Here is a 20,589-nt window from a genome sequence, read left to right as displayed (position 1 = left end):
TCTTGGCAAATTTCATTATGAGGTGCTTATTACAGCACGCACATTTCATGTGGCACAACAGTTTTATGTAAGAAAAGTGCACCGTCAGTCACAGAGTAAACCAAGGTGTAAAATACTATTAGTCAAAGAAATAGCCTTAATCAAATGTCACATGCCATGAGATCAGAATAGTTGGTGTACTTCTACTACAGTTATTATTATTATTGTTCTTGTTATTATTATATCCCTTTTAATGATATTCTATAACAAGTACAACATCCGCTCCTGACCTCTCAGAGGCTGAGCTCTGTGGCAAGCTGACTTCCCTAATCAAACTGGACAAAATAGTAGTGTCATAGTATCATAGTATAGTTAGGGTTGGAAGGGACCTTAAAGATCATTTAGTTCCAATCCCTCTGCCATAGGCAGGGACATCCCACTAGATCAGGCTGCCCAAGGCCCCATCCAACCTGGCCTTGAACACCTCCAGGGATGGGGCATCCCCAACTTCCCCGGGCAACCTGTTCCAGTGTCTCACCCCTGTCATGACGAAGAAATTCTTCCTAATGTCTAGTCTAAATCTGCCCCTTTTCAGTTTATACCCTTTCCACCTTGTCCTATCACCACAAGCCTTTGTGAACAGTCCCTCCCCAGCTTTCCTGTAGGCCCCCTTCAGGTACTGGAAGGTCACTATAAGTTCTCCTCGGAGCCTGCTCTTCTCCAGGCTGAACAGGCCCAACTCTCTCAGCCTTTCCTCGTAGGGAAGGTGCTCCAGCCCTCCGATCATCTTTGTAGCCCTCCTCTGGACCTGTTCCAATAGCTCCATATCCTTCTTATGTTCCAGAACTGGACACAATATTCTAGATGAGGTCTCCCAAGAGAGGAATAGAGGGGCACAATCACATGCCTTGACCTGCTGGCCACACTTCTTTTGATGCAGCCCAGAATACAGTTAGCCTTCTGGGCTGCAATCACACATTGCTGGCTCATGTCAAGCTTCTCATTGATCAGCACCCCCAAGTCCTTCTCTGCAGGGCTGTTCTCTAGCACACCATAATTCAAAGTAAATCTAAATGTCTGCTGGAAGTACAATACAGAGGAGAAGAAGCAGTCTAGGAGGTTCCTGAAGTGTGTGGATGATCACTTCCTCACACAACTGGTAGAAGAGCCGACAAAGGAAGGCGCCCTCCTGGACCTACTGTTTGTGAACAGAGAAGGCCTTGTCGGGGATGTGATGTTTGGAGGACGCCTGGGGCAAAGTGATCATGAGATGATAGAATTCTCAGTTCTAGGTGAGGTGAGGAGGGAGGGTAGCAGAACGGCCACATTGAACTTCCAGAGGGCAGACTTTGGACTGTTCAGAAGGCTGGTTGATAAAGTCCCACGGGAGACAGTCCTTAAGGGCAAGGGAGCCCACGAGGGCTGGGTACTCTTCAAGAAGGAAATCCTGGCAGCTCAGGAGCGAGCTGACCCCATGTTCCAGAAAATGAGCCATCGGGGAAAAAAACCAACTTGGTTGAGCAGGGAGATATGGGTGGACATCAAAAAGAAGAGGAATGTCTAAGAGCTTTGGAAGAAGGGACAGGCGTCTTGGGTAGACAACAGGGAGCAAGTGAGATTGTGCAGAGGAAAAATCAGGAGGGCTAAAGCCCAACTAGAGCTCAGATTGGTCAAGTCGGTGAAAGATAATAAAAAATCTTTCTATAAATACATTAACGATAAAAGGAGGACCAGGGAGAATATTCAGTCCTTATTGGTGCAAAGGGAACAACTGTGACAAAGGATGAGGACAAGGCTGAGGTACTTAATGCCTTCTTTGCCTCAGTCTTTAGTAGTAAGGAAAGTTGTTCCCTGTGTGTACAGGATCCCAGGAGTTAGAGGAGCAGAACAAAGCTCCCATGTTCCAAGAGGAGGTGGTTAGAGATTTACTTGCCCAATTAGACACTCATAATTCTATGGGGCCATATGGGATCCATCCAAGAGTATTGAGAGAACTGACAGACATGCTTGCCAAACCCCTTTCCATCATCTTCCAGTGGTCCTGGCTGACTGGGGAAGTTCCACTTGACTGGAGGCTGGCTGATGTTATACCCATCTACAAGAAGGGTTGGAGGGAGGACCCAGGAAACTACAGGCCTGTCAGTCTGACCTCAGTGCCAGGGAAAGTCATGGAACAGGTGATCTTGAGTGTTATCATGCAGCACATGTAAGGAAACCGGGTGATCAGGCCCAGTCAACATGGGTTCACAAAAGGCAGGTCTTGCCAAACTAACCTGATCGCCTTCTATGACAAAGTGACCCACCTACTGGATGAGGGAAAGGCTGTGAATGTAGTCTTCTTGGACTTCAGTAAAGCCTTTGACACATTTTCTCACAGCATTCTGCTTAGGAAACTGTCAGCCTCTGACCTGGACAGGCACACACTCTCCTGGGTGAAAAACTGGTTGGATGGCCGGCCCCAAAGAGTTGAGGTAAATGGACTTAACTCCAGCTGGAGGCTGGTCACAAGTGGTATCCCCCAGGGCTCAGTGCTGGGTCCAGCTCTGTTCAGTGTCTTTATCAATGACTTGGATGAGGGGATTGAATGCACCCTGAGTAAGTTTGCGGACAACACTAAGCTGGGAGGAAGTGTCGATCTGTTGGAGGGTAGGGAGGTTCTCCAAAGGGATCTGAACAGGCTGGACCACTGGGCTGAGACCAATGGCATGAGGTTCAACAAGGCCAAATGCCAGGTCCTGCACTTGGGGCACAACAACCCTATGCAGTGATACAGACTGGGGGAAGAGTGGCTAGAAAGCTGCCTGGAGGAGAAGGACCGGGGTGTCTTGGTTGACAGCCATCTGAATATGAGCCAGCAGTGTGCCCAGGTGGCCAAGAAGGCCAATAGTATCTTGGACTATATCAGAAACGGTGTGACCAGCAGGTCCAGGGAGGTTATTCTCCCCCTGTACTTGGCACTGGTGAGACATCACCTCGAATACTGTGTTCAGTTCTGGGCCCCTTGCTCCAAGAAGGATGTTGAGGCTCCGGAGTGTGTCCAGAGAAAAGCAATGAAGATGGTGAAGGGGCTGGAGAACAAATCTTAAGAGGAGCAGCTGAGGGAACTGAGGGCTTGTTTAGCCTGGAGAAGAGGAGGCTGAGGGGAGACCTTATTGCTCTCTACAACTACCTGAAAGGAGGTTGTGGAGAGGAGGGTGCTGGCCTCTTCTCCCAAGTGACAGGGGACAGGACAAGGGGGAATGGCCTCAAGCTGCACCAGGGGAGGTTCAGGCTGGACATCAGAAAAACATTTCTTACAGAAAGGGTCATTGGGCACTGGAACAGGCTGCCCAGGGAGGTGGTGGAATCTCCATCCCTGGAGGTATTTAAAAGATGGGTGGATGAGATGCTCAGGGGCATGGTTTAGTGGTTGATAGGAATGGTTGGACTCGATGACCCAGGAGGTCTTTTCCAACCTAATGATTCTGTGATTCTGCAAAGCAGCCCAAAATAGAAAAAAGTTTTCTTTTCCTTTAGGTAAACTCCTTCTCCAAGAAAGAAAGCAAAGAACTTTTATTGTGGTTTTAGCTTTAAAACTTTACAAGCAAATTTCAAAATGAAGTCTTTCCAAAGAAAAATAGTAAAACATTTCATTCAGAAATATTTGAAATTAAACATATAGCTTTTCCAGGGAAAAAAAAACAAGCCCAAAATTTCTACCAAAATTATTCCCTAACTGTTGCATGTTTTCTCAAGTAGTTCCAACTGAAACGTTATCTGTATTTTTCAGTGAATGAATATCCATCATAGTTGAGTTTTTTTCCCAGCACTCTTTTCCTTTGGCTATTCTAGGCAAAGGATTCTTCTCATCTTAGCAACCCCTAACAGAGTGTAATCCTCCCTACATTTCAGCATTTTATATAATTTTTTGTTAAGCCCAAGTCAAACTTATGCCTGAAAAAACCTTAAGGTTTTCTTTCAACTAAATAAGAATTATTACTTGCAATATTTTAATATTATAAATAATCATCTTTTAAATCCTTAATAAGGCAAACATGTGAACTTATATGACAGCCTGAAAAAGAAACAGGAACACCAAGATAGATAGCTGAAGGTAAATAAACTTGTTTCTAGTTCTGTTTCTGCTTAAGTGTTTTTTTCAGTTGTTAACTAGGTTACTCAATACTGAATCTTCAAATCTAATACTTGTAATGAGGACATATTGATGAGACATTTTGACCTTACTGTGTGATTTTACACCTCTCAAAATATGATCTTGATACATTTCTATCTGAAAACATACCAGATGCAGTTTCTACTGTAGTATCCATGCTGAGTATATGTCACTAAAGGAGCAAATTATTCTTTTTAGCTATTGATTGTGGAATATATTGAATGCATTGTTTTTATTTGTAATGGAAACAATTATACCATTAAAATATAAAAGGGGGAAAAGTTTAACAAACCATTTTCTCATAAATACATGAAATTGAACTTTAAGCTCTAAAATCCACATTGTATCCCCATACACATACAGTCCTGTATTTTACCCCAGGCTATATATATGTTGTAGGCACCATTCCTCATTGGCTGAAGAAAGACCTGGTTTTACACAGCTGTATTGTCAACACAGGTAACAGGCTATTTAAGAATTACTCAATCACTCTGTTTTTTTCTTGTAATTCATGTCAACAGGCAATCAAAAGTCATCAGCATAACTGGAACTGAGGCTATGTTATTGGTACTGCCTTGCTTATTAGCTACTGTGAATACCATGATTAGCATCATCTCAGCTTTTAGCTACTGTGATTACATTGAATGACGCCTTGATTACTAGCTACTGGGTAGCTTTAGTGCTTCTTGATTTACTACTAAGAGTTACTGCTTTGTCTTCACTTTGTTGAGCTACTGGCAGGATACTGCTGTGGTCCAAATCCTGAGTCTCCTCTTCTCCAGGCTGAATAAACCAAGTAACTTTAGCCGCTCCTCATACAACTTCCCCTCTAGAACTTTTGCCAGCTTTGTGGCCCTCCTCTGGACACTCTCCAGTAGCTTGATATCCTTTTTATACTGTGGTGCCCAAAACTGTCCACTGTACTTGAGGTGAGGGCGCACCTCAGGACAATCACTTCCCTTGCTCAGCTAGCAATGCGGTGCTTGATGCACCCCAGGACATGGTTGGCCCTCTTGGCTGCCAGGGCACGCTGTTGGCTCATGTTCAACTTTCCATCAACTAGAACCCCCATATCCCTTTCCACAGGGCTGCTCTCCAGCCTCTCTCTCCCCCCAGTCTGCATTGTACTTCCAGGGTTGCTGTGTCCCAGGTGTAAAACCCAACACTTGTCCTTGTTAAACTTCATGTGGTTGGTGACTGCCCAGCTCTCCAATTTGTCCAGATCCCTCTGCAGGGCCTCTTTGACTTCAAGAGTGTCAACAGCTCCACCCAGTTCTGTTTACTTGGTTAGTAAAACTACAAAATCTGCATCCAGGTCATTTATGAAGACATTAAAGAGCATTGGCCCTAAGATGGATCCCTGCGGAACCCAGCTAGTGACTGGTCACTGGCCCAGTGTAACCCCAGCCTTTGAGCCTGACTCATTAGCCAACTGTTCACCCACTGCATTATGTGTTTATCCAGCTGAATGCTGGACATTCTGTTCAGGAGGATGCTGTGAGTGACAGTATCAAAGGCCTTGCTGAAATCATGAAGAATTACGTCAACTGGCTTCCCTTGGTCAACTAGGTGGGTGACCTTGTCATAGAAAGAAATTAAGTTTGTCAGGCAGGACCTTCCCCTTATGAACCTGTGCTGGCTGGGACCAATGACTGTGTTGCCCTTCAGGTGTTTTTCAGTAGCTGCCAGAATAATCTTCTCCATAGTCTTACCAGGCACTGAAGTGAGACCAACAGGCCTGTAGTTACTGGGCTCACCCCTGCTGCCCTTCTTGAAGACTGGGACATCTGCCAGCTTCCAGTCAACTGGTACCTCTCCAGATTCCCAAGAACATTGAAAAATCATTGAGAGAGGCCTCATTATGACATCAGCCAGCTCTTTAAGTACCCTTGGATGAATCCCATCAGGCCCCATAGACTTATAGCTGGAGCAGCAAATCCTGCATAAGTTTGGGGTTGGTTGGGGGTTTATCATTTGCACAGTCTTGGTCCTCTAGCCCAGGGCTCTGGGGGTGCCTGAGCCTGTCATTAGTGTTGAAGAGAGAGACCAAAAAAAACATTAAGTGTCTCTGCTTTGTCTGTATCCCTGTTTATGAGGTGTCCATGCTCATCAAGTAATGGGCCAATGTTATTTCTGGCCTGCCTTTTGCTATGAATATATTTTTAAAAGCCCTTTTTATTGTTCTTCACAGTGCTGGCCAGCTTCTACTCTAACTGAGCTTTGGCCGCATGAATTTCTGCCCTACAGTGGTGAACAGCATCCCTGTAGTCCTCCTATGTCACCTGTCCTTGTTTCCACTGGCCACACATCTTCCTTTGATGCCTCAGTTCCAGTAGAAGATCCTGCTCAGCCAGGCTGGCCTGCTGCCTTGCCTGCTTTACTTCCAGCATTTCAGAATTGCCTGGTCCTGTGCTCTTAGGAGGTGGTACTTAAAAAGTGACCAGCACCGATGGACCCCAGCACCTTCAAAAGCTTTTTCCCAGGGGACCTTACTAAGCAGTTCCCTGAGCAACCTCAAGTCTGTTTTCCTCATATCCAGAGCTGAGGTCTTGCTGTCAGCTTGCCTCCTGTTACCATAGATGTTAAACTTGACTGCTTTGTGGTCACTGTGGCCAAGGCAGCCTCCAGTTGCCACTTTACCCACGAGACCCTCCCTGTTAACTAGCAACAAATCAAGGAAAGCACCTTTCCTGGTCGGTTCCCCCAGCACCTGTGCTATGAAGTTATTGTCCAGAGAGTTTAGGCATCTTCTGGACCTGTTTGTACCAGCTGTGTGGTACTCCCAGTTGATATCTGGCAAATTGAAGTCCCCCATGAGGACAAGGGCAGATGACTCAGAGGCATCCCTTAGTTCCTTGAAGAATGACTCGTCAGTGTCGTCGTCCTGGTTGGGTGGCTTATAGCAGACTCCCACGATGACATTTGTTTTAGTTGACTATCCCTTAAGCCTTACCCAGAGGCTCTCAACTATGTCATCTTTAACTGCCAGCTCCACACATTCTAGCCCTTCTGCTACATTCAATGCCACTCCTCCACCTCTCCTGCCCTGTCTATCCCTCCTGAAGAGTCTGTAACCACCCATCATGGCACACCAGTCACAGGACTCATCCCACCAGGTTTCACTTTTGACAGTAATGTCATATCTCTGGGACTGGGCCAAGGCTTCCAGCTCTTTTTGCTTGTCCCTCATGCTGCACACATTGGTATAGAAACACTTCAAGTGTGGTTCACTGTGTCCATCTCCTTGTGGAGCAGTCTGAATCTCACTAGGATGCAGCTCCTCAGGCTTTGGTGTGCCTTCCCATTGTTCACCCTGACTAGCCTGCTCTTGCCCCTTCCCCCTTCAAATCTAGTTTAAAGCCCTATCAATCAGCCCTGCCAGCTCCTGAGCAAAAAACCTTTTCCCCTTCTGCGAGAGGTGTATGCCATCAGACATCAGTAGACCAGATGATGAATAGACCATCCCATGGTCAAAACCCCAAAGTTCTTCCAATGACACCAGCCTCGGAGCCATGTGTTGACCAGCTGGGTCTGCCTGCTCCATTCAGTATTCTTCCTCACTGCTGAAAGGATTGAAGAAAATACCACCTGCGCACCTGACCCTTTAACCAACTGTCACAGAGCTTGGAAATCCCTTTTGATTGCTTTAGGATTTCTCCTTGCACCCTCTCCACCGTCGACATGTAAAACCACTAGTGGGTAATAGTGTGAGGACTTTACCAGACTAGGGAGTTTCCTGGTTATATCTCTTACCCTGGCCCCAGGGAGGCAGCAGACTTCCCTGTGGGTTGGGTCCGGTTGGCATATCAGACCCTCCGTTCCCCTCAGAAGGGAGTCACCTGTGACAACAACCCTTCTTTTTGTCTTTACATGAGTGGTGGTGATGCAGGGCATTGACTGACTAGACAACCCCTCCATCCCAGGAGGACCTACATCCGCATCGTCAGCTGTTTGTCCATCCAGTTCCAGTGCCTCATACTGTGGCATATTAACATGCATGGACTCAGCTTTCGTTTCAAGCTAAGACCAAGTTTATTGTTACAAGTTCATATTTATACCTTACAAAAAAATGTCAACACCGGTCCCACAAGTCCTTCATAAAAATTTCCACAGCATGTTCTTCTCCTTCCAATCTCCTTGTGACCACTGTTATGGTTTTCATGCCTTCTTGTTTTTGCCACCGATGCTGATTATTCTCAGGCCGGCGGCTCGCTTGATATCAAATGCTCTGCACTCCTTCTCCAGAGGCCCAACAACACTTATGGCTATTTCTTGCTCACTATCTCTCCTCATCATACCTCTTGTGAACAGGCACCTGGGAAGGTGAGACAGGCTGAGAGCAGATTCACCTGCCACCCTGAGCAGTAAGCATTTTCCATCCTCCATCTCCTGGGTCTCCTCCATCTACCTGATGGTGGGAGGAGGGTGGGGAGTCCTTTATCTCCTGTGCCGCGGTAGCTGGTTCATATCTCTCTCGGGGATTGCAGGGTATGATTCCACCAGTCAATTTCCTTTTCTGACTCCCTGATACTCCTCAGCCTGGACACCTCCTTCCGAAGCTCTGTCACCAGGTTGAACAGTTGGGCACATCTCCCACATTTTACCGAACTGCTGCTGTCCGATACTGACCCAAAACTCGGGCACACCCTGCAGCCCGGGACCCGGACAGCTGCATGTTCCCTAGAGAGTTCCGTTTAGGTTGCTGCATCCATCCTTGCAGCTCGATGGGCTGTGAGGGACGCTGAGGGCACAGCCTTTTGCCGGGTAGATACCATGTCTCCTGCTGTTCTCAGCTCCCTGGGAGAGAGCCCTGCCTGCTTGTCCTGCCTGCACAAACTGGCATGCCATGCCCTTCTGAGGTGCCACGTCCTGTTAGCCTGGTCTGTTTTCCGCGCTCCTGGTCGCGGCGCTGACTTAAGGGACGTTTAAATCTCCCGCGGTTCCTTCCGGGAATGCCCCTGCAGCGTCAGCCTAGTTCACGGGATCTGCCGGCTCCCGGGTGGTCTCTCAGCCCATTCACGGGTTTTCCTGGCTCTGGGAACCTCCCTCTCCTTCTCGACAAGTGCTCAGCTGCAGAGTTTACCACTGCTCTCTCTTTTTCACCATGGGGTGTTGGAGCTTGTTCTTCTTCCGCTGTTCCTAGTGTGCCTTCACTCCTGTCCCCACAGGAGCTCCACCTTTGTAGACCATTTGTCAGATTTCACATACACATACTTTCAAGGCAACCCTAAATTTAGCCTGTCTGCTGCTTCCAAGTCTCCCTTAGAAGTGTATATCTTGGGAAGCTTGTGATATTCTCTCTTCTCTTCTCTTCTCTTCTCTTCTCTTCTCTTCTCTTCTCTTCTCAGCTACTTCTGTTTATACAAAACTAAGTTCAAGTATATCCCCAGTGGGTTTCTCTGTACAAGGAATGTGCATGTTTACTTCTTTCTGCCCGTATTGTTGCATTCAGTTCTATGTCAGTTATCTGAGAACCATAATACTAGGAAGACATCCAAGGTCAGCAGATCTTGGGCTCAGAGACTACTGTCAGTATATTTATATCTTTATATTCTTTAATGTGATAATGTAAGAGGATAAGGAAGAAAAACCTAAGAACATCTGCATTCCAGACAGAGCAGAGACAATATCAGTAATCTTGAAGTGCTAGATTTTAACAGTTTTGAGTGGATTCAAGAACATACCAGATACTTGAGAAAGCAGACACCAAAGGAGCACTTTAAGAATGCTCTCCACCAGCTTTTCTGCGATGATTTCTTTAAACAGCAAAAGGGAATCCTAGATAACAGGACTGAAAGAGAGGTCATTTAGTCTGTTCCTATAGGAGCATTGGCTATACGTGATCTGTACTTAAACAATGAAGGATGAGGAGGATCCTGTAAGCTCATGGCAAATGTTAAAACTGATATTTTCTGTATGAGGCTTTCACCCAAGAGCTTACCTGTTGATGGACCCAAAGTGTGTATATCCCACTTTCAAGAGCCCACAACTTGTTTGGTCTAACTGATTGAATACAATGACATCCAGTTCACCCAGACATTCCCTGACAAGAAGTCTAAAGATGGTTAATTTTTCCACTTCATTTTGAGGGGAAGGAGGAGAATGAAGAGGTTGGTGATGGGGACATGGAAGGAGATTTAGTTTTGCAGTAAAAGGGAGACGATGACAAGTTAGATAGCTCTGTGTGATTGTGCATCTAGCAGTTTAGAAGAAATTTAATTTTCATAGCACCCAGCAGCAGAGCAGCTAGGATCCTGTTTACAAAATTAACCACCCTAAAAGGTGACACCAGGCAGCTGTTGCTGCCCGAGGAAACACTCATTACCATCTTGTCATTTTGTCAGACAAAATGACTAAGTAAAACAAATCAAGAAAATAACCAGTCTTAAACTAAACAAACAGACTAATATTGCACCCCAGACACTGCCTCCAGCAGACTGTCAAGAAGAAAAACATATACAAGCAGAGCCACTTGGCTGAAAAAGTCATGCTGTCAGGCTTGAAGGTTCAGCCCCTCAAAACTTGCTCTGCCCTCACATTGGGGCAGAGCAGCAGAGGGGGGCCTTCAGAAAGCTAGGCTGAAGAGACTAGTCAGGAGTCTAAAAATAGACCAAGTGCTGCTGTAAGTTTTAGCTAAAATATAAGACTAGTGTTGCAGCAACTTAACTTGCTTGTGGAAGAGAAAGACTGCATCAGATATGCCTCCCAAGAGGCAGGCACTGCTAGCAGAAATGAGCACCATAGACAAAAGCTAAGATGGCCACTATGAAGTTGGCATTGAAAAGACATAGATTGTTATGCAGAGAAGCACAGAAAATAAAAGGCTGCAGTGCAATCCAAGAGGAGTTGTCTGTCCTGTAAGATAAAAAAAATTTAGAGACTTTAACCCTTTTTCAATTATTAATTGTTGTCGATTATTCAGTTTTAAAACATATGCAAATTGTTGATGCTATGTCTTTTGCTTATTAAGTAATGGCCACACACAGTGACTCGAGTCTGAACTCAGAACTCAGACACTCTGCAGAACTCAGTGCACTTGGTTGTGTGATTTATCTGATTTTACCATCATCCTTCATTTGACTGCATGATCCTCAAACAAGTGAAGAGCTTTCTAAATGGGTTTGCATATACTTCTATATGACTGCATGAGTAAATCTACCACACGATGGATTCCTTCTCCAAGGATACTTCTGCAAATAAAGTTTCACTCATAAAATGCTTGCAAGAGAGAAAAGGGAATGAGTCAGTGTGAAGTTTGCAGCTTTGAGTCAAATAAATATTTATAAGCAACATTCACCCAGCTCTGTCCAGCCACATACCCATTTCAGCGAAGGGTTTCCATGCTCTTCCAGTGTCCTTTGTGTAGTTCTCCAGGTGCTTCTGCCTTTTATTTCACATACAGTGTCTGTCTCATTCAGATCAAATGAAGTCTTCTCTCTTTTATCTTCTTGGCCAGTCCCACTCACTAGAGCTTGTTTATGTCTTAAATGGCACATTATTGTGACAGAAGTTTCTCCTGTTCTCCTTCAAAAGAATCTCTGTACACATTTCTGTCTAGACTTTCAATGTAATAAGTAACTTCTGCATGAAAACCAGCCTTATTAAAACTGTCACAATGCAACTTAAATGAAAAGTGATAGAAATCAAGCATAAATATATGAATAAATAAAACTCTTTTCTAGATAACAATTAAAAAATCACTGCATAAGGCTTCTGTCAAACTGTCCTTTAAAAGGTCAGCATATCAGAATTTAAATAAAGTTTGGGGTGACATCTAAGCTCTGCTGTTTTACTCTATCTGCAAAAAAAAAACCTGCTGTAAATGTAAAGATGAACTGATAAAGATGCAAAAGTCTTGTATGTATAATGTTAGCTATTGTGGGAGAAAGATAAAGGGAATCCCTACCTCTGTGCAACTGCTATGTTGCAACACTCATCGGCCTCTGAAGCCAATCAGTTTATAGCCAAAGAAAAAATACTTTCCTAATTTGTTACTTTTGTTGCATTTGTCTTTCCTACCTAATATAAAATTCTTTTTCAGTAACAAAATGTAAACATTTACAAAACAAACGATACTAAACAGCAAAAGAGATTAGGTAAATGCTTTGGTGATAAATGTTTCACTTATCCTGACTGTATAATTCAATTTTATGTTTGAGGGGAGATACGTAAATAAAAATCGTGAAATGTGACCCAATTTTACAAGATCATATTTCAAGCAATACAAATGAAATCCTAATTAAGTTCTAGTTGCTATGCTTACTTTGGAGAAACTAAATTTAATAAGCATATGAGCACTTGGAGATATTTTGTGTTTTCTGAATAACAATGTTAAAACATTCATAAATCAAAATATTTGAGGAGTATATATTTGGCTTTGGGGGGGCTTTTGCTACTGAGATTTATTTTGCTCAATCATTTGTAACACCTACTTCTTTTCATATAAACACATGTAAAACTTGTGTTAGCTCTTAAAAAAAACAGTGCTTCTTTTTGTTACTTAATGGTTTATCGACACTGCAGTAATAATGAAAACCATAAGAAACAAATCTGCACCACATTTGTAGGCAATTAGGTTGTGTTTTATTTCTTTATAAACCACATTTGCAATTTATTGAAAAGCAATGTGGTTTATAAACAAAAATTACTCAAATTGTATGCCATCATCATAACATTAGAACAAAGGTGTGCAGACCATTTTGCTCATTAAAAATGCATTGACATTGAAAGTATATAATTTCTAGAGAGAGCTGAAAGTAGAAAATAGGAAAAGCTTCTCCTGTGCAAAGCACTTAGTACAGCTAAAGAGATTAAATATTTTAAGTAATAAAGATGCAATGTTCATTGTGCTGAATCACATCAGATATTATCACAGATAAATCATTTTCAGGAGGACAATAAAAGAACAGGAGAGCCTAATGAAATTGTAATTTGTAGAACATCCAGCTTAGTGTAACAGGAAGTCTATGGTTCCCCATCCATGGAAATAGCAAAAAAAGAGAGACAGGCACAGGTAACCTGCCTGTGCAGAGGACGTCCAGCAGCTGCCCAACAAAGATGAGCTGTACAGGAAACTAGGGATGGTAATCTATCGCACCTGGTACAATGACCACACTAGACTTCCAATCCTAACTTTTTTCCAGAAATCCAGTGTGCTTACTTCTTTGTTGGTACTTCTCAGAGAAAAACTATCACTGTCTCGTTTCATTCATTCTAAAAATTGTTTCCTAGAATTATGTAGTTATTGCAGCAGACTGAGAGGGAAATTCTGATAATAAGGCTCCAGGCTTAGTTGGGTCCCCATGATATGAAAGGCTGCGTCTTTTTCCGCAGCTGCAACATGAGAGTAGTCCCATATTTATTGTATTTCATTGTACTCTTGCGAGGGAATTAGTTTAGGTTACTTTTCAGAACACTCAGTGCTTAGTAAGTTTGCTCCCACGAGTATTAATTATTATTTTATTTTGTAAATAATTTGTATTTTGTAAATAATTTGTGGAGTTCTTTTTCAGCTGCACTTCATTCTTTCCAAAGAAAGTAGTCTGTTAGTAGCTTCAGAAATGTCTTGCTAAGCCTCCAGTTAACTGTGTCTGTCAGTTTTTCCAAGTTGGAAATAGAAGAGTTGTATTAAATACCCATATTAATTTTCCAACATGTTGCTCAAAGCAATTTCTGTCTTTGATTATTTTGAAGTACATCTGCAAAGTTGAGTTTACAATACAACACATAATCTCAAGTGCAGTTCTTATTCTGTCATCTGGACCACGTGTTTGTGTCAACAACAGCAATAAACAATACAAGACACAGCTCACATAAATGTTTCAGAAATCGTAAGCTTAATAATCAATCAGAAGTTGGACCAAGCTATGACTAACCTATTCAGCACTATAAATCCCTGTCTTACTGACTTTGAAATGTGTACAGAAGAAAGTGCATCCAAAACTTGAACCTGGCGATGAAAGAAAATTCATCTGGTATGAAAATGATGTGAACAGCAGTAAACAACTTTAAAAGTTGGTCAACTGTGAAACTGAAGTAGTGATGAATTGCAAGCCTTGCTGAATGGCAAGCTCCTCTAACACTGCAATCATTAGATAAGATAATTGCTTAATTCATTTTATTAGCTACTTCTTTGGACTTCAGTAAAGCCTTTGACACAGTTTCTCACAGCATTCTGCTTCAGAAACTGTCAGCCTCTGGCCTGGACAGGCGCACACTCTCCTGGGTTGAAAACTGGTTGGATGGCTGGGCCCCAAAGAGTAGTGGTAAATGGAGTTAACTCCAGCTGGAGGCCAGTTACAAGTGGGGTTCCCCAGGGCTCAGTACTGGGTCCAGCCCTGTTCAATGTCTTCATCAATGACCTGGATGAAGGCATTGAGTGCACCCTTAGCAAGTTTGCAGATGACACTAAGCTGAGTGGAAGTGTGGATCTGATGGAGGGTAGGGAGGCTCTGCAAAGGGATCTGAACAGGCTGGACTGCTGGGCTGAGACCAATGGCATGAGGTTTAACAAGGCCAAATGCCGGGTCCGGCACTTGGGGCACAACAACCCTATGCAGTGCTACAGACTAGGGGAAGAGTGGCTAGAAAGCTGCCTGGAGGAGAAGGACCGGGGTGTCTTGGTTGACAGCCATCTGAATATGAGCCAGCAGTGTGCCCAGGTGGCCAAGAAGGCCAATAGTATCTTGGACTATATCAGAAACGGTGTGACCAGCAGGTCCAGGGAGGTTATTCTCCCCCTGTACTTGGCACTGGTGAGACATCACCTCGAATACTGTGTTCAGTTCTGGGCCCCTTGCTCCAAGAAGGATGTTGAGTGTGTCCAGAGAAAAGCAACGAAGCTGGTGAAGGGGCTGGAGAACAAGTCTTATGAGGAACGGCTGCAAAGCTGGGGTTGTTTAGCCTGGAGAAGAGGAGGCTGAGGGGAGACCTTATTGCTCTCTACAACTACCTGAAAGGAGGTTGTGGAGAGGAGGGAGCTGGCCTTTTCTCCCAAGTGACAGGGGACAGGATAAGAGGGAATGGCCTGAAGCTCCGCCAGGGGAGGTTCAGGCTGGACATCAGGAAAATATTTCTCATGGAAAGGGTCATTGGGCACTGGAACAGGCTGCCCAGGGAGGTGGTTGAGTCGCCTTCCCTGGAGTTCTGTATGGGACAGGTGGATGAGTTGCTCAGGGGCATGCTTTAGGGAGTGTTAGGAATGGTTGGACTCCATGATCCAGTGGGTCCCTTCCAAGCTAGTGATTCAATGATTCTTTTCCAGTTCACTGAAGTCTGCTGAACTGTCTGTGCTGCTATCCTTCTGATCTTTGGCTTTCCAAGAGGATTGTGGCAAACGGCATCAGTAGGTAAAATTGATTAAGAGCTGAACTGGGGAGAAAAAAACCCTGAAGCAATGATCAGTGGAAAAGAAGCCCAAGGAAGCTGGAAGGTTTGAATGTAGTAGAATGCCATTGACCACGTCTTCAAAGCACAACCATGACTGTGGAAGATAACAAGCAAGACAAAGACAAACACGGAAACATTGCATTTGATTTTGTTGACTGCCTTTCCTATGAGATGTGTGAGAGAGAGTACTTAAAAATACACACATATCACTGTTTTCCCCTGAGTGAAAAGCAGAGGTTTAAACTGATCTTGAAATAGTTGCATTAACTTAATTCAAATAAGACATTCCCTTGGGTATCTACATCCAGGATTAAGTGTTCTTTTCTTTCCTCACCAAAAATCACAAACCTCCAGAATCTGGATGACTGGGAGGATCAGGTGGTTCTGATAAAGGCAAGGAATTAAAATAATTTCTCCAAAACTTTTGTCTATTTTGAGATTAAAGCAAAAAAATCACCAAACTTGGCATTACTGGCAGGCCAAAAGGTATGAGGTTTAGCAAAGCAAGGGTGGAAGAAGGAAGTCTGCCATTAAAGCATCTCTCACAAAGACCTTTTTACTAATAAAACCTTTCCTTCATACTGATCCAGTATCATCCTGAAGACTCAGGAGTGTTCAACACTTTTCAAAAACAAAGAAGGAGCCTATTTCTTCAAGACAGCCACCACTCAAGAGTTCCAAGGAACAATGTCTTACCCATTTGTAGGAAGAGACCCACTTAATCGCACTACAGTCTAGCAGTAGGATAGTAAAGGACTGAGTTTTGAATCCAGCAGAAATGATGACAACCTCCCTTCCTCTCATACCCTCCACTTCAACAGTAGCACTTCAGTCTTTTCTTCCCATTGTCCTTTCAGACATTTCTGTAAACATAGACAAAAGTCATTGTTGTGAATTTATGCATCACGGGCTTATTTTGCCCACTGAGGACATTTGAGCAGTGATAACTTCATAAAAATATGAGTGACGTAAGAGGATTTTTTTGATTAACTGCAAATAAATGAAGAGTTAGCAATGCACAATGACCAAAATGGAAACAATTCCATCCTCAAATAATCCTCATTTTCCACAATAGATTAACTGCAATTACAGCTGTCTTGGAAGTATAGAAAAAAGAATAGAGCAAGATAGAGTGGTTGAAAGAAAACACCGGATTGTTCCACACTGAGACATGATGGGAGTTTGTCCCAGTTTAGCACCCCACCAGCCAGGTCAGTAGCTAAACTGGGCAGCTTTTAGTCCCAGTGCCCCTCTACAGGAAAGGGAAAAGGGAAATGAGAAATGAGAGAGAGGGAGATCTGGGGGTTGGAAACTAACATTAAAACAGCTTTAATGCAACAACAATAATAAAAGGAAGATAACAATAAAATAAGAAAATATATGCAAGTATACAAAATCAATTTGAGCTCCCCAGATGGCTGCGCGTCACCACTGACGCTGCAGGGCAGGTGTGGGGAAGGTTCTGGATTGGACTCAGTGGCAGGCAGGAACTGCATTCAAGAACACGCAGATGGATTCGGGGCAGACAGGCAGATGAGGTCCTCCCTGAACATCGGCCATTGAAGAAGAGGTGATCTTGAAGTTTTTGTACTTTAGCAAGGGCAAGAACCAGCAGGAAGAAGAGGCTTCCCACAAAGCCAGAGGTGCCTCTGCAGAACTGCTTCACTGTTCTGCAGATTGAAGAGGAAAGACCTGTTGCACTCAGAGAGATGCTGGAGCTCGGTAAGGCAGCCCCATCTGCCTCAGATAACAACCAGCACAATGAAGAAAAGGTGATGGGTGATAGTAGTGGGAGACTCTTCTGAGAGGGACAGAGGCACCCATTTGCTGACCCGACCCACTTTCCTGACAGGTGTGCTGCCTACCAGGGGCTCATATCAGGGACATCATCAGGAGGCTGCCAAGCCTTGTACAGCTCGCTGACTGCTATCTGCTGCTGTTGTTTCATGTGGGCACCAGTGCTATAGCCAGGAGCAGTCTGAGAGGTATCAAGAGGGATTATAGAGCCCTGGGAGCAGCGGTAAGGGACTCTGGAGCGCAGGTAATTTTTTCATCAATCCTCCCAGTCAAATGGATGGGGTTTGAAAGGGCCTGTCGAGTCTGGCAAATATACAAATGACTGCAGGACAGATGCTGCAGTCAGGGGTTCAGCTACTTGGACCATGGGTCTCGCTTTGAGAAACCTGGCCTGCTAGGGGCTGATGGGGTCTACCTGTCAGAGAAGGGAAGATCATCTTTGTTCATAGGCTTGCCAGGCTGGTGAGGAGGTCTTTAAGCTACAGTTGCCAGAGGAGGGGAACCTCAATCCATCCCAGTTTGATGTGAGTGCTAGCAATAGATGCCCAGAGCCTGGAGAAGGAACACAGGTCAGCAGGAGAGCACCTGAAGAGAAACACAAAGGATCTCCTGCCAGTCAGACAGCTTCATCAGAGGCCCAACTTAAATGGCTCCAGGCAAATGCACGTAGCGCGGGAAATAAACAAGAAGAGTTAGAGATGTGCACACAAATGCAGGGCTATGATCTCATTGGCATCATGGAGACACAGTGGGAGGGATCCTATGACTGGAGTGTTGGGATGGAGGGATACAGGCTTTTTAGGAAAGACAGGCAGGGGAAACAAGGAGGGGGTGTTGCTCTCTATGTCAATGACCAGTTGGAGTGCATGGAGCTCAACCTGGGGATAGATGGGGAGCTAACATAGGGCCTGTGGCTGGACCATTCAGTGGATAAGGAATGGGCTGGACAGTTGCACTCAAAGAGTTGTGGTCAATGGCTCAATGTCCAAATGGAGGACAGTAACAAGTGACATTCCACAAGTGTAGGTATTGGGACTGATGTTGTTTAATAACTTTATCGCAGACATGGACAGTGGGATTGAGGGTACTCTCAGAAAGTCTGCAGACGACATCAAGCTGTGAGGTGCAGTCGACACACTGGAGGGAAGAGATGCCAGCCAGAGGGACCTGGACAGATTTGTGAGGTGGACCTATGTGAACCTCATGAAGTTCAACAAGGCCAATTGCAAGATCCTGCACCTGGGTCGGGGCAATCCCAGGCACAAATCCAGGCTGGGCAGAGAATGGATTGAGAGCAACCCAGAAGAGGACTTGGGGAGTGTTGGTGGATGAGAAGCTCAATATGAGCCGGCAATGTGCACTTGGCAGCACAGAAAGCCAACCATATTCTGGGTTGCATCAAAACAAGTGTGACCAGCAGGTAGGTAGAGGGAGGTGATTCTATGATGGGGTAACCACAGCAGTGGACATGGGTAAACCGACAGATGTGATCTAGACTTCTATAAAGCCTTTGACACGGATTTGATGGGTGGACAGTACAGTGGATAAGAAACTGTATGGATGATTGTATCCAAAGAGTAGTGGTCAAAGGCTCAAAGTCCAGATAGAGATTCGTGACAAGTGGTGTCCCTCAGGGGTCCGTACTGGGACCAGTGCTGTTTAATATCTTCATCAATGATATTGACAGCGAGATTGAGTGCACTCTCAGTAAGTTTTCAGATGATACCAAGCTGAGTGGTGTAGTTGCCACACCGGAAGGACAGGATGTCATCCAGAGGGACCTGGCCAGACTGGAGAAGTGGGCCTGTGAGAACCTCATGAGGTTCAACAAGACCAAGTGTAGGGTCCTACACCTGGATCTGGGCAATCCCTGATCTCAATACATAATGGGAGATGATGTGATTGAGAACAGTCCTGCAGAGAAGGACTTGGGGGTGCTGGTCGATGAGAAGCTCGACATGTGCCGGCAATGTGCACTCGCAGCCCAGAAGGCCAACCATATCCTGGGCTGCATCAAAAGAAGCGTGGCCAGCAGGTCAAGGGAAGTGACCCTGCCCCTCTATTCCTCTCTTGAGACCTCATCTGGAGTACTGTGTCCATTTCTGGAATCCTCAAAATAAGAAGGATATGGAGCTGTTGGAACAGGTCCAGAGGAGGGCTACAAAGATGATCGGAGGGCTGGAGCACCTTCCCTACGAGGAAAGGCTGAGAGAGTTGGGCCTGTTCAGCCTGGAGAAGAGCAGGCTCCGAGGAGAACTTATAGTGACCTTCCAGTACCTGAAGGGGGCCTACAGGAAAGCTGGGGAGGGACTGTTCACAAAGGCTTGTGGTGATAGGACAAGGTGGAAAGGGTATAAACTGAAAAGGGGCAGATTTAGACTAGACATTAGGAAGAATTTCTTCGTCATGACAGGGGTGAGACACTGGAACAGGTTGCCCGGGGAAGTTGGGGATGCCCCATCCCTGGAGGTGTTCAAGGCCAGGTTGGATGGGGCCTTGGGCAGCCTGATCTAGTGGGATGTCCCTGCCTATGGCAGAGGGATTGGAACTAAATGATCTTTAAGGTCCCTTCCAACCCTAACTATACTATGATACTATGACACTACTATTTTGTCCAGTTTGATTAGGGAAGTCAGCTTGCCACAGAGCTCAGCCTCTGAGAGGTCAGGAGCGGATGTTGTACTTGTTATAGAATATCATTAAAAGGGATATAATAATAACAAGAACAATAATAATAATAACTGTAGTAGAAGTACACCAACTATTCTGATCTCATGGCATGTGACATTTGATTAAGGCTATTTCTTTGACTAATAGTATTTTACACCTTGGTTTACTCTGTGACTGACGGTGCACTTTTCTTACATAAAACTGTTGTGCCACATGAAATGTGCGTGCTGTAATAAGCACCTCATAATGAAATTTGCCAAGACTGATTGAAAAATCAGTCTTGGCAAATTTCATTATGAGGTGCTATTTATTATTATCAAAAGTTCAAAATGAGGTTGAGAAAATAATTCTAATGAGGATGTCCTATTTTGCTGTTTCGACTGCTCTTATTGAAACCATATGTGAAGCAACAGCCTTTGTGTGATAGGACCAGGCACAAATTAATAAGATGACAGTGTGTTGACCTACTAAGCAAAAAGAACAGCAACCCAATTAACTATAGACAGATGCAGTTATTTTACCACTTAGTTAAAAACTCCCCCCCTCCTGCCTGGTTTGTTGTGCAGTGGCTTCATTTGGCTGTATGTAAATTCCTCTGTGAA

Source organism: Cuculus canorus, chromosome W, assembly GCF_017976375.1.
Source record: "Cuculus canorus isolate bCucCan1 chromosome W, bCucCan1.pri, whole genome shotgun sequence".
Taxonomy (NCBI): Eukaryota; Metazoa; Chordata; class Aves; order Cuculiformes; family Cuculidae; genus Cuculus; species Cuculus canorus.
The sequence above is the reverse complement of the archived record's forward strand: the minus strand, read 5'-3'. Positions refer to the sequence as shown.